This window comes from Pseudorca crassidens, chromosome 2, assembly GCF_039906515.1.
Source record: "Pseudorca crassidens isolate mPseCra1 chromosome 2, mPseCra1.hap1, whole genome shotgun sequence".
NCBI classification, from domain to species: domain Eukaryota; kingdom Metazoa; phylum Chordata; class Mammalia; order Artiodactyla; family Delphinidae; genus Pseudorca; species Pseudorca crassidens.
In genome coordinates this window covers 55,502,175-55,517,158 of record NC_090297.1, presented here as the reverse complement: position 1 = coordinate 55,517,158, position 14,984 = coordinate 55,502,175, and the positions used below count along the sequence as shown (strand labels likewise).

The following is a 14,984-nucleotide window of genomic DNA, read 5'->3' as shown; positions in this document are numbered from 1 at the left end:
CAAGCACTTTCACATGCATGGTATCACACTTGAATCTCTGCAATTCTGTACTGAAAGTAGGTTAGTGTCTTAGTTCAGGTGGCTATAACTAAGTACCAAAGACTGAGTGGCTTATAAACAATAGAAATGTATTTCTCACAGTTCTGGAGGTGTCTGAGGTCAAGGTGTCAACATGGTCAGGTTCTGATAAGAACCTTCTTCCTGGTTGCGGACTACCATCTCATTGTCTCCTCCAGTGGTGGAATGAGGACGAGAGAGTTCTTTGGGGTTCCTTTTACAAGGGCACTAAACCCATTCCCAAGGGCTCCACCCTCATGACCTAATTCCCTCCCAAAGGCCCCACCTCCTAATACCATCATATTGAAGGTTAGAATTTCAATGTATGAATTTGGGGGAGACACAAACATTCAGTCCACTGCAGTTGGGCTTAGCTACTATTTCAATTTAGAAAGTTGACTATCAGTTTGCCTTGAAGTTTCTCGTTCAACGTCACAAGGCCTGCGCACGTGAAAAGAGGATTTGAACCTAAGTCTCATGGCAACAAGTCCATTGCTTTTTCCAGGGCTCCAGATTGCTTCTCAGCCATTCAATTTAACAAGTGTTAAATTACATGTGTGGCTTTATCAGGTTCTGAGGGTGCAGGAGTGCACAATATTGCCACGGCTCCCCAAGGACTTGGAGTTTATTTGATCAAGATCTGTGTACACATAAAATGGCTACAGCATGAATTGTGTTTTCATGAAGTATTTTAGGAATGTAGTGAAAGGAGAAATCATCATGGCTGTTCACTGGGGAAACTTTCATGGAGGAGGCCTGTGGGTGTTCATAACTGCTTGGTAGCAAATTAGGTACCAAATTAGGTAACTCATCAAGAGGATGAATACCTACTCTGTGTCGGGCACTGTGCTGGGTGCCTCTCTTACCTTCTCTTATTTAAACCTACTCTCCACTTTACACTCTACTCTCCCTCAACATGCAGGCAGACCTATGGGCTAGAACAGAGAGAGGGGGGATCTATTGTATACATGGTCTCACTTTATAAAAGAAAGTCCTGACCCACAAAAAAATGCTTTGAGATAATTATGAAAAGGCCAAGCCATCAATCAAACATTTTGCCAAGTTTAGGAAAACAAAACAAGGGAGGATATAAGTACAGAGGACATTAAAGGATCAGCATCTTTTTTTGTTTCGTTTTGATTTTGTTTTTACGAGATTATTTTATAAAACTTCCTATGTACAGCACAGTGACTATAGTTAACAATACTGTATTATATATTTGAAAGTTGCTAAGAGAGTAGATCTTAAAAGTTCTCATCACAAGAAAAAAATTGTAACCATGTGTGGTGATGACTAGATGTATTGAGGATCAGCATCTTTTAAACAGACCCGGTCTTTGTGGCCTAATACTTGGGGGACAGTCAGCTTCAGGAGGTCAAGATGCTTTGTTCCCTGAACGATTGAGGAAGGTGATCCCTAAGGAAGCTCATCTCCCTGGACAAGTTTCTAAAGCTATCAAATATGGTTTACATGTGTTTTCTAGAACTTTTATTCAATGTACTTTTTGTACATACATTTTTACAATACATACATATTTTTGTATTCATATTATTTAAAAATTTTTTTCCCTAATGCCCTATGTTCCATGGCAACAGTTTTGTCAACACTGTAATGGTTGGCCAGCATTGGTGCTAGTTGGTACACCCTTCTCCACAACTGTCGCCAAGTGTACAACTTGGTGCCAAGTTTACAACACAGAGGAGAAAGGCTTCAAGCAATTGCAAGAGAAGGGGGCAGCATCAAACATTAGGTCACAGGGCTCAAAGGAGGAGGATAAGAAGATGCTGGAAAATGAGGTGGAGAGTTGACAAACAAGAACAGTTCAATTAGGGTATGTTTTTATTGTGGTGAAATTAACATACATAATAGGCTATTTTAACCATTTTAAGTGCACAATTTAGTGGCATGAATTATTTACACTGTTGTGCTACCACTACCACTATCTATTTCTAAAACTTTTCCATTACCCCAAACACAAGCTCTGTACCCATCAAGCAAATAACTTCCCATTACTCCTCCCTCCAGCCCCTGAGAAACACTAATCTACTTTCTGTTTCTATGTATTTCCTACAGTATTTGTCCTTTTGTGTCTGGCTTATTTCAGGGTTCATCCATGTTGTAATATGTATCAGAACTTCATTCCTTTTACTGGCTGGATATTATTCTATTGTACGTATATACCACATTTTGTTCATTCTTCTGTTGATGGACAGTTGGATTGTTTCCACCTTATTGGCTATTGTGAATAGTGCTGCAGTGAACATTGGCATATAATACCTCTTTGAGCCCCTCTTTTCAATTCTTTTAAGTGTATACTAGGAGTGGAATTGCTGGTAGTTCTGGTTAACTTCTTGAGGAACTGCCAATCTGTTTTCCACAGGGACTGCACCATTTTACATTCCTACCAGCAGTGTATGAGTGTTCCAATTTCTCCACACCCTTGCCAACACTTGTTATTTCTGTTTCTGTCTGTCGTTTGTTTATTTGTTTAATAGTCATCTTCATAGGTATGAAGTAGTTTCTTATTGTGATTCTGTGTTACGTTTTCCAATGACGAATGATGTTGAGCATTTTAAAAATTGGGTTGTTTGTCTTTTATTGAGTTGTAAGAGTTCTTATATATTTTGGATATTAAACACTTATCAGATGTATGACTCGCAAATATTTTCTCCCATTCTGTGGGTTCTCTTTTCACTTACTTTTTTTTTTTGTATTAGCAAAGTTTTACTTCTGGAGGGGATATATGTATACATATAGCTGATTCACTTTGTTTTACAGCAGAAACTAACCCAACATTGTAAAGCAATTATACTTCAATTAAAAAAAAAAAGATTTGCTTAGGTTAAAAAAAAGTTTTACTTCAATTTTTTTCCTGCTTATAAATAACTTTGAAAAACTTGATATGCATGAGGCTAACATAGCTGTTATTTAAAGGCAATGTAGGGGCCACTGAAAATGTCTCTCTGACAAGAGACATTGCTCAACATCTTCCCCACGCTGGAGGTGAAGGCAGGAGAAGGGGGTAGAGCTCTGCCATCAATCCCCTGCCCCAGTCCCCCTCCCCATGGTGAATCAGACTCTGCTAAGCTGACAGCTTGGAGCTCCTAAGGTTACCTGAATATTTCGGTGTGTTAGGGGAAAATGCCAGGGTTTCAAGATGGCCCATGTGCCAGCCTGATGGGCCCTCAGCCAGCACCTTCTTCCCACTCCAGCCACAAGAAGAGCCAAGCTCCTGTCTGGCTGGGGCCTGCTTGGGCCCTTGGGTGGGAGGTAGCCTTTCACCCCCAGCACCCCTCCCCACTCCCCGCCAGGAATTTTTGGTGTCCCCTGTCTCATGTGGTATGAGATGCTGCTGAGGCCTAGTCGTGGCTCTGAGGCAGACAGTGAGGGGTGGCAGGCAAAGGTCCAAGGACCGTGGCTGGGGGCAGTCCCGGCACCTGCAGCTCTGGGCTGCCCCTACTTTTATGTTTATTTCCAGACTGTGGACCCCCGCAGGGAGGGTTGGGTGGGGCATGGTGATGGCAGCCTCATCCCTGTAATAGGAGAAGAGGGCAAGAAGGGAGAGACAAAGAGTCATGAGGACAGGGACAGGACTGAGTGAGAACCAGACAGGAACTTGCCCTAAAGTTTGCCAGCTGTGGCCCACTTGAAACAGAGCTCTGCTTCCAAGGAGACCCCTCAGGTCAGCCCAGCTGGGTGACCACCCAGGGCATAGGCAGGCCAGACTGAACCTGGGCCCACAGCATTAAATAACATTGGCAGAGGAGGACTAGTTGAGGACAGGGCATGGTGAGTGTTCAGGGTGTGATGCTGCCAGTGCCCAGCCATCAGAAGGGGAAGCAGCGCTCCTTGTAGTGACCCACGTGGTCCAGGTTGGGTAGGCAGGCATACTGGCTCGGGGCAGGAGTACCAGAGGCTCCTCCTCCAGGGCGGAATGTGGTCCTGGATCATCTCCTTGTTCACAAAGCCTGAGCTGTAGTCCCAGGCTTCAGGGACTTTGTCTACCATGTACCAGAGCTTGAAGCAAGTGGAATGTTCGTTCCTGCAGCTCCAGCTGCAGCAAAATGTCCTTCTTGGTCTGATTGGCAAAGAGCAGTTGGCACACGGTGTCATCCAAGTCCCTCATGATGGCACGGATCACCTGTAGCATCCAAGTGATGCTTGTTCCTCCTGTGATCATGTGAACAGACTTCACTTCTTGATGGGGTTGGATTTCTTGTCTGGACAGATGGCAAACTTTCCTTGGCCCTGGTAGACTAGCAGCCAGGTTGGGCCCTGGAACTCAATGATGTCTCCAATCTTCTTGTTTTCCAGGTATGGGGACATCTTTACTTCCAGTGGGAAACTTGGGCTGGGTGTCTTTGAAGTAAACCTTGATGACCAGGTCCACTAAAGCCCTTTCATCATGGCTGGAGATGGTGTAGGGCTCAATGGTAAGATTTTGGTGGATTTGAGCTGAAAAGTAGATGTGATGGCCTATGAGGAGGCCCAAGATGTAATGGGGCTGTAAATGGAACCACTGGGTGTTACGGCGGATGATCTCCTCATCGATAAGCCACAGTGAGAACTTGATGTCCAGGCTTTCAAAGGTAATGGCTGGGGCCCAGTGCTGGATAGCAGGGCTATAGAGGAACCAAGCTGGGGAGAGCACCGTGTGGCCCAGTGTGCTCAGCTGGGCCCTGTGGTGGTGGCTACTGCCCCAGCCAAGAAAGTTGGGCTGCCTCTTTTCACTTTCTTATTAATATCTTTTGACGCACAAAAGTTTTCAATTTTGATGAAACCCAGTTTATCTTTTTTTTTTTTTTTTGGCTGTTTTGGGTCTTTGTTGCTGTCTCTAGTTGTGGCGAGCGGGGGCCACTCTTCATTGTGGTGCACAGGCTTTTCATTGCAGTGGCTTCTCTCGTTGCAGAGCACGGGCTCTAGGCACGCGGGCTTCAGTAGTTGCTGCACGTGGGCTCAGTAGTTGTGGCTCACGGGCTCTAGAGCTCAGGCTCAGTAGTTGTGGCGCACGGGCTTAGTTGCTCTGTGGCATGTGGGATCTTCCTGGACCAGGGCTCGAACCTGTGTCTGCTGCATTGGCAGGCAGACTCCTAAACACTGTGCCACCAGGGAAGTTGTTATCTTTTTTTTTTTTTTTTTTTGGTAATTGTTCATGCTTTGGTGTCATATCTAAGAATCCATTGCTAAACCAAACGTCACCAAGATTTACCCCTATGCTTTCTTTCAAGAGTTTTATGGTTCCATTTTGAGCTAATATTTGTATATGATGTGAGATAAGGCTCCAACTTCATTCTTTTGCATGTGGAAATCCAGTTGTTCCAGGACCATTTGTTGAAGAGACTAATATTTCCCCATTGAATGAAAATAGTACTCTTCTGGAAAATCAATTGGCCATAGATGTATGGGTTTAATTTCTGGACTCTCAATTCCCTTTCATTGGTCTATGTGTCTATCCTTATGCCAGTGTCACACTGTTTAGATTACTGTAGCTTTGTAGTAAGTTTTGAAATCAGTTGTGAGTCCTCCAACTTTGACCTTCCTTTTTAAGATTATTTTGGCTATTTGGAGCCTCTTGCAATCCCATATGAATTTGAGGATGGGTTTTTTTCATTTCTGAAAAAAAGGTTGCTAGAATATTGATAGAGATTGTGTTGAATCTGTAAATCACTTTGGGTAGTATTGCCATCTTAACAATTTGAAGTCTTCTAATCCATTAACATGGATGTTATCCCATTTAGTTAGGTCTTCCTTAATTTCTTTCACAGATGTTTTAGAGTTTTCAGTGTACAATATTTCACCTCCTTGGTTAAATTTATTCTTGGGTATTTTATACTTTTTGATGCTATTTGAATACTAGTGGAATTGCTTTCTTTATTTCCTTTTTGAATTGTTCATTGCTGGTGTATTGAAACACAACTGATTTTTGTGTGTTGATTTTGTGACCTGCAACCCTGCTGAATTTTTTTATTAGCTCTAGTAGCTTTCTTGTGGATTCTTTGGAATTGTCTGTATGTAGAATCATGACATATGTGAATAGAGATATTTTACTTCTTTCTCTCCAATTTGTTTCCCATTTATTTATTTTTCTTACCTACTTCCTCTAGCTAGAACTAGTGTTGAATAGCACTATTCAACTAGTGTTAAATAGCAGTGATGCAAGTAGGCATCCTTGTCTTGTTCCTACTCTTAGGGGGAAAGCTTTCAGTCTTTTACTATTATGACGTTAGCTGTGGGTTTTTCATAAATGACCTTTATCATGTTGGAGAAGTTCCCTTTTATTCCTAGTTTTCTGAATGTTTGTATCATGAAAGGTTGTTGGATGTTGTCAAATGCGTTTTCTGTGACAACTGAGATGATAATTTTTGTTTACATTTGTTCTATTAATGTGGTTTACTACATTGATTAATTTCCTTATGTTGAACCACTCTTGCATTCCTGAGATAAATCCCACCTGATCATGGTGTATAATCCTTTTAATATGCTGTTGGATTTGGTTTGCTACTATTTTGTTCAGGATTTTTGCATCTAGAAAGGATATTGACCTGTAATTTTCTTTTCTTGTGATGTCTTTATTGCCTTTGATATCAGTGTAATGCTAGCCTTACAGAATGAGTTGGTAAGTGTTCCCTCCATCATGGTTAACTGCATCAACTTTGGAGGCAGATGGTGTCAGTTTTAATCCTGCTTTTGCCACCAAAAAGTTTGTAATAAGTTTTTCATTATTTATCCTCTCTAAACTTCAGTTTCCCATCTATAAAATAGGTGTGTTGGGAGTATTAATTGGGATCATTCATGTAAAGCCAGTGGTGTGCTGGTAAAGGTTTAAAAATCAGCTCTCAGGGGACTTCCCTGGCAGTCCACTGGTTACGACTCCACGCTCCCAATGCAGGGGGCACAGGTTCCCACATGTTGTTCCCCTGGTCGGGGAACTAAGATCCCACGTGTTGTGCGATGCAGCCAAAAAAAAAGAATCAGCTCTTAGAGAAAGTGGGAGTGGGAAACCCTGATCTGTAGTGTTTGCCTATTTCCATGGTGTAAATACTCCTGGCTGATTTAAAGATACCATTGTGAAGTCATCTAAGGTGTAGAGGAGAAGAAATGTACACAGTATGCTCTCATGAGCCAGTGGGAGCTGACTCCAGTACATCACTTTTTTAAAAAAGTATGAAGCACAGAATAAATGATCAATCATGAAATATTATCACTTCAGTTGCCTTTAACAAAAAGCATAAAATAAAATGAAAATAGAATGATTCCTGAAAAGTCAAGATATAAATCTCCCTTTCTATTGCCTTATGTTCTAAAATAATTTATATTCTAGGTACTTTGAAATGTTATCTTCAGATGGTCTGTCCTCTGTTGGGATCACACTGCATATCCCCTTACTATCTCTAGATCTTGTGTATCATTATTTACAGTGAACATAATCACAGGGCAGATGGTCTCTGTCCACAAGCCTGTCTGCCCTGCTGGCAATTGACCGCACCTGGAAAAACTTGTTACTCCTAATTGCTTAACCATGTTAACCTTGAAGGCTGCTGGAAAACTTAGAGGCATCATCCTGCCTTGGCTCCCTGGTAACTAAGGTGTTCTGCCTGATACTGGTCTTGACAGCAGTCACCATGTGCTCATGCTTCCCCTAGAAGGCATAGATTGCCCAACCACCTCATCAGGCAAACAATTCTGCCAATGTCATGTCCTCTAGACTTCTGCTCAGACCCAGGCTTAGGAACATTTATGAAGCAAAGACTGTCTTGCCCTGTTCCCTGGGTACCTTTTCCCAATTCTTTTACCAAGTCGCTGTTGTCCCATGTTCCTTATCCACCCATCTATCCATCCATCATCCATCCAACTAAGACTTACAGAATGCCTAATGGCTGCAAATACAAAGATGGTATATGGTCTCCATTGTCCAGAAACTCACCGCCTGGGATGGGGTAGGGTAGAGTGGAGACAGATATGCAAACAAATAGAATATATTGTGATAAGGGAAAGTACAAAAGTATATGCAAAGTACTCTGGGAAACTAAAGGAGGAATTCTGCTTGCCTCTGGAAGTTAAGGAGGTTTTCGCAGAGTGTGTACAGGTAACCATAGTGTAAAGCAGAGGCTTGGGGTCCGACATGGTAGACTTTGTGTGCCTGACTGTGCCATTGAACCTGATCCTTCAGCAACAGGGAGCCTTTCTTTTCTTTCCTTTTTTTTTAATTGCCCGGCATCTTAGAACTTCAAGGCTATGCTCCCTGTTAATAATAAAAAAATAACCAACTTTTTAAGGGCTTATAATGTGCCAGATATTGTACTAAGTGCTTTAAAATCATTATTTAACTTAATCTTCACAACAGCCTTGGAAAATAGAAATTATTATCATCCCCACTTTACAGATGAGAAAAATGAAATTTAAAACTCTAAGTCACATAACTAGGAATGGGTAGAACTAAAACCTAGCTCTAATTCAGTGCTGAGTCTGTGCTCTTAGAAACACAAGCCAGCTGGACTTGGTATAGTTGAGGGCCTGGGAAGAGTGGTCCCATCTCCCCACACCAGCCTCCCAAAACTTCCTCCCATTTTACAGTGCTCATACGTTAAACCCTCTTACCACCTACCTGGGCCGATAGCAATTATCTGAAAGTACCTTGTTTAGGAGGCAGCGGTAGTTAATGTGGAGAAGGACTTCGAAGGATGTTGACAGCAGTGTGAATTTACTTCCAAGAACTGCGGTTGCTGTCGGCTGACGTTGAGTTAGTGATTAATATGCTCTTGTGTGATTCAGCTAATGTCCCTCCCAAATAATGTGTTAACCCAGTGAAAAAAGCACATGTCCAACTAAGCTGAATGTCAGACCTCTGTGTCAACTCCCATTTTACATTCTGTAGAAGGAAAAGCAGTCCCACTTAACACTGCTTACCAGGTATTATATATATATATATAAAATTAATTACATTATTAATTATATATAATTAATTATACAGATATAGAATTTAATTTAATGTTGACATCGACATCAACTCCGTGAGATTGTGTGTGTGCAGATAAGTAACCTGAAGCTCAGAAAGGTGAAACCACCTGTTCAAGCTCATGGAGTCAACTTCTTTCTACTACTCCAGGACCCTAACTATTGGGGTGGTCTTGTTTAGTTTATATCATAGTGAATAACCACTCTTCTTTTTAATACAGAAACGTTATTTATTTTTAGAGATGTCTCTAAAGAGCATTATTATTTTAGGGATGGGGGTAGTGGAAAGAATGGGCACTTTGAAGCTAGGTATTCCTGGGTTAGAATTCTAGTTCCTGCTCTGTAGTGGTGTGACTTTTGGTAAATTCCCTAATCTTACCTCAAAAGATGATTGTGAGAATTGAAGCCAGGTGGCTGGTCCCTAGGGGTACTTCAATACACGTTAGTCCTTTTCAGCTGCTGGTTGGTGTAACATGAATGAGCATCCCCAGACAACTCAAGCAAATTGGTTAAATAATCAATATATTCTTAGAGTTTATTTTAATTAAAGAAAAAAAACCTCCTACCAGGTGGCCTTTTGGGGGGAAATTTAGGGACGGTAGTGTCAAACGAGGCAAATCATACAGCTCCCGCAGGTTGAGACTCAACAGACCCACCAGTGAGGCCTATTATACCCATGAGAGTTCTGGGGAGGAACAGGAAAAGCTGCTGTGTTGAAGCTGCAAAAAATCTGGTCCGGGAGACAAAGCACACAGACAGATAGAAAGAGAAATAACCATAGAAGGCAACAGAGGGCAAGAGTCCAAGGAGTGATGCAGGCAATCAATACTGCATGAATTTGGAAGAGAGAGAGAGACCGCTTAGAAGGGGCCAAGAAACCTTTCCTGAGCTGTCTCCTGCACTCCATCCTCCTTCTGTCCCTCCGTAGTACTTCAGGTTTCTCTTAGAGTCTCCAGTGCACTTAGCTCTTCGTAACAAGGTGGAGAAACTTTCACTGTCTATTAATAGCTGGTGCCAGAATTCCTCTTGGGGATGGAAGCATCTAGGTTTGGAAAATTCGGTGTAATGGAATAGGCTGGGGAGTGCTGGAGGCACAAAGCTGAGACCCAAGGACCTGGCTGTTGGAGGAGGGGCGACTTACTGTGTTAAGACAGGGAGAATTTGAGATGCGTGGGGCCAATCTGGGATGGAGTGAGCGAGGAAAAGAGAGGAGAGAAGGCAGAGGGAAAGGGAAGAGAGCAGCCAGCAGCGCAGCAAAGCTGTGATTCCTCCCCACAATTACCTACATCTCCAGCGATTGCTACTAAACCTAGGCAGCTTTGTAGGAGTGCCTTTGATGGGAAAACCAGGAAGAGGCCAGGTTTCGTTTCAACACTGCAGAACACATTAGACGTGGGGCGGTGGAAGTTACCCAGCTCTTGAAAGGGCTCTGTACTTCTGCAGGCCAGGTAAAGGCTGGGGGTTCAAACCTAGTTTACCCAGATCTTTGAGAGGCAGACTTCTGATTTATCTCTCCAATTCCTTTCCCTTTTCTTCTTTGACTTTTCCTCCCCTCCGAACTTACAGTACCTGACACATAGTAGGCACTCCATAAATATCTGTTGTGCTGAATCAAAAATACGATACCTGGTTTCTGCTGTCATGGTACCTAAAATTGAGTGAAGACAACACAAACGCATTTCACACATAAAATTAAATCTAATCTTAACAATTCTGAGAAGGCTATAGGTACCCATTAAATAGGCCTAACACTTCTCTCTCTGTTTGTCAGTATCCTTCAAGGTTTTGCTTACATTTCATCTTCCAGGAAGCCTACCAGGATTTTCAGTGATGTGTCCTGTCTCTGAAATCTTATGACATTTCCTACCTGTATCAGCAAATTTGACACTTGATCACTTATTTTTTGACGAATGTCTTTCCTTTTTCACTACATACTACAGTCCCTGAGGGCAGGAAGCATGCCGCCCTTGGACAGAGGCGGCCACGCTCAGTGGCCTGAGCGTGAGTACATATAGTACCTTAATGCACATGGCTGTTCAGTTGATTGTTACTGATCATATGTGTCCTGCATCATATTCTCAGAAACTTGAGAACTTAGTGTGTGCTTGGCAAATATTAGTACTGATTAACTATTTGCTGAATTGAGTTGAATTGTTGGGTAGCATAGGCCTCTGAGATTATAAGATTCCTAGATATCATTCTTGTACCAAAGAAACGGAAAATTAGAAATTAGGAAGGAATCAAATCTAATTCTTGTTAAGCTGTAATTTATCTTCCTATTGCTTTTGGGCATATAATTTAGGCTTTCCACTTCAAATGCAAATCTGATTTCTTGGCCAGTAAATTTTGTATGGCTACTGTGAGGTTAAGAAATAAATATGCATAGCATTTTGAGGCTGGCAGGCAGCAGAAGATCATGTGATCTAACCCAGGCGAAATGTGAGTTCAGAGAGGTTAAATAGACTGCCTTATGCTCTGTAGTCTGTTGTAGAGCTTACTTGCTTTCAAGTTTCCTGCTTTCTGTTCCAGTGGTTTCCAGGGCACTAAGCTTAGTTGTTAGAATAGCATTTCTTCAAAGTGTATTCATTATTAATGCAGTATACTAAGTCCCTGGAGTAGAATAAGCCTCATTATTATAGCTAGTAAGTCAGTCTAAAGCAATCTGATATTCCTGTAAAACTGAATAAATTTTGTAGTAAAGTATCCTTGGGCTCACTGCCTTCTGAGGTGGCCATCATCTCATTTGTCCTATATTAAAAAAAATCCATAAATGAGCCCTTCTGTGTTAACATTCATTATAGCTTAGCTTTATTGATTCTGTTATAGTGCTGTTAATTACAGGAACCACAGAAATCTTCAATTAGGTTAAAGCCATAATAAATAAGATTAGTAATACTTATTCTGCTCCGTATATTGAGTGTTTTTATGATAAACTGATGTTTATCTTTTCAGATATTACTACATTAACATCTTATAAAATAATTATATGAGATATTTTAATTTTTTTAGACAAAAAAATTTGAGTATCTTCTAATAACTAGTGATGTTAACTATCATTATTAATCCTCGTGACAACCCTATGAAGTGGACATTATGGTTATCTTCACTTACAGATGAAGAAATCAAAGCTTATAGAAATTCAGTGTCTTGCCCAAGATCCCACAAGAGGGGAAGACAAGATTAAATGAGATGATATATATGTACCTAGCACAGTGCTGAGCAGATAGTGTAGTGAATAAATACAAGTGGAAGAGTCAGTGTGAAGTGAAAATAAGTGAAAGCAAAGATGAAACTGTTGTGAGGATAGTATATGAAGTATGTGTTATAAGTTCCTATACATTATACATATATGACTAATATTTGATTCTGAGCTTCCTAACAATCAAAGGGAGAAACGTAATCAGTTACATAAGGGATAAGTAACCTTGCTTAAGAGAAGTATATACTCAGCCATAAAAAGGAATGAAATTGTGTCATTTGCAGAGATATGGGTGGACCTAGAGACTGTCATACAGAGTGAAGTAAGTCAGAGAAAAACAAATATAGTATATTAACACACATATATGGAATCTAGAAAAATGGCATAGATGATCTTATTTGCAAAGCAGAAATAGAGACACAGACGTAGAGAACAAACATATGGACACCAAGGGGGGAAAAGGGGATGGGATGAATTGGGAGGTTGGGATTGACATACATACACTACTACGTATAAAACAGATAACTAATGAGAACCTACTGTATAGCACAGGGAACTCTACTCCATGCTCTGTGGTGACCTAAATGGGAAGGAAATCCAAAAAAGAGGGGATATATGTATATGTATGGCTGATTCACTTTGCTGTACAGCAGAAACTGACACAGCAGCGTAAATCAACTATACTCCAATTTAAAAAAAGAGAGAGAAGATAAATATTTCTGGAGCTCAGACCTAAGGGTCCTTTTTCAAGACAGAGGATTTACTTTAGCGGGGACCTTAGAGGTTGAGACAAAGTCACTATGGGATGCTGTTAGAAGCCTGGAGAAAGTGATGGCCAAGCCTGAGTGAAGTGGAGAAGCCTGAGTTGCCCTGGCAGGAGGCAGAGGAAGGATTAAGAAGTTGGAGGGGCGTACTAGAAGGGAAATGTTATGGAAGACCCACCAGAGCATTATGTTCCATGGGAGGCCTGAAGGACACAACATTCACCTAAACCATTAAGAATGGCTGAGTAATATTTCATTGTGTATATATACCACATCTTCTTTATCCATTCATCTGCTGATGGACATTGTCATACTTGTTTCTTGATGGAATTATACTAATACATGCTCCTCAGCTAGTAACTAGCTAATTAAGGGCCATCCATGCACTGTAATGTGGTTGGAATAGTGAGTTTGTATACACCTTCTTACCTAACCTTCATAATCATTTATTGAGGTAAATGGGCTGGGTAATATTATTCCAATTTTACATGTGAGGAAACTAAGGATTATTTTAGGAACTTGCCTGGGGCACACAGCTAGGAAGTGGCAGAGCTGAGGTGAAGTTCAAACTTAGGTTCACATTTACTCCAAAGTCAAATTTACGACTAGGCCATGGGACAGTTGGGCTGAGGGCAGAGATATCATCTTATGAGAGTCGAAGTGTCTGAGGAAGAAGGATCTCATGTCTTACAGGAGTGGGCTGAGACAGTTCAAATCAGATCAAGGTTTATCTCAAGCAATAATTTGAGGGCAGAATCAATACCGTATCAAATGTGTGATGCCTTGAGGCATCAAAGTTCTATTCTAGACAGTATCCCCTCAGTAATTTTAGTCTGAAAAGGTTTTAAAGTGTGCATTCAGGGACTTCCCTGGTGGTCCAGTGGTTAAGACTCTGCGCTCCTGATGCAGGGGGCCAGGGTTCGATCCCTGGTCAGGGAGGTAGATCCCACATGCCATAACTAAAAAGATTCCACATCCTGCAACTAAGACCCGGGACAGCCAAATAAATAAATAAAGTGCACATTCATAAGCATAAATATGATTCATTTGCTTTCATCTTTTTTCTTTCATTGAACTATACTTTTAGTAAATATCTATTTATCTTCTACTACATGTCATGCATGGTTCCTTCTAAGTAAAAAATTATATAGTTTCCTTCCTATTACATTTAATCAGACTCTTTTTCTTCCTTTCAGTCTATCCTTATGAGTAAGTATTTTCAGTGGTCTGCTGTATTCATGGTACTAAGCAGTGGAAAAGGATCTCTTAAAGTGTAATCATTTCACCATCATAGATGGAGCCTAACTCAGTGCATCAGAGGTCATATAGAAGATCTGTCCAGTTACCATCTAGGTTTAGTTTCGAGGTAAAAGATTTAACATTTAATTTTACTTTTCCTTTTTTTGGAGGGTGGGATGAGGGAGAGGGATTGTTAAATGAAGGGCATACATTTATTGAATACTATATTTTCAACATAAAAGACAGTCTTGATTGTAAAAAAAATAGTACTTTAGACACTTCAGAGCATCCACTGAAATTTTAGATGGTTTAAATATTGGATATTTAAAGTATTTAGCTATATAAAACCTAGAGTAATATAGAATGAACACATGCCATTTCCCTTTACTTTCTATCCCTTAAATCTTGTTTTTTTCTCAGCATGTATCACTACTGGCATTATTTTAATTATTTATTCATTTACTTGTTTTCAACTATGCTCCCCAACTAGGAACCTCTTCTGTATTATTTCACTGCTGTATTTGCAGGACAGAATAGTGCCTGGTACATAGTGGTACTCACCAAATATTTGTTGTATTCATTTATTTAACCTAAAAAGAGAGGATAATTTCCTAAAGAATCACAGATGATATCACAATGTGAACAGACAGACAACAAACCCAAAACCCACAGCAATTCAACATGCTTAACTACAAGAAAACGGAAAACTTTTACAAGCATAGTTTTTTAAAGAGCAAATAGTATGCTGAAAAAATACATATCAAAAGCAT

General features: G+C 40.7%; 1 protein-coding gene, 1 non-coding gene and 1 pseudogene across 2 annotated transcripts in view; 2 read left to right on the top strand and 1 right to left on the bottom strand.

Annotated features, from left to right (window-relative positions):
• Positions 1 to 3,884: 3,884 nt before the first annotated feature.
• Positions 3,885 to 7,869, bottom strand: LOC137208920 (NADH-cytochrome b5 reductase 3 pseudogene; annotated as a pseudogene).
• JAK1 (Janus kinase 1) overlaps positions 4,372 to 14,984 on the top strand; it is a 155,633-nt gene continuing 145,020 nt past the window's right edge. The window contains exon 1 of the mRNA XM_067726417.1: positions 4,372 to 4,490. The gene's annotated coding sequence lies outside the window, so the exon portion shown is untranslated. The remainder of the gene's footprint in view (positions 4,491 to 14,984) is intronic.
• Positions 13,842 to 13,914, top strand: TRNAR-CCU (transfer RNA arginine (anticodon CCU)). The gene has a single exon. It is a non-coding gene; the product is annotated as a tRNA-Arg (tRNA).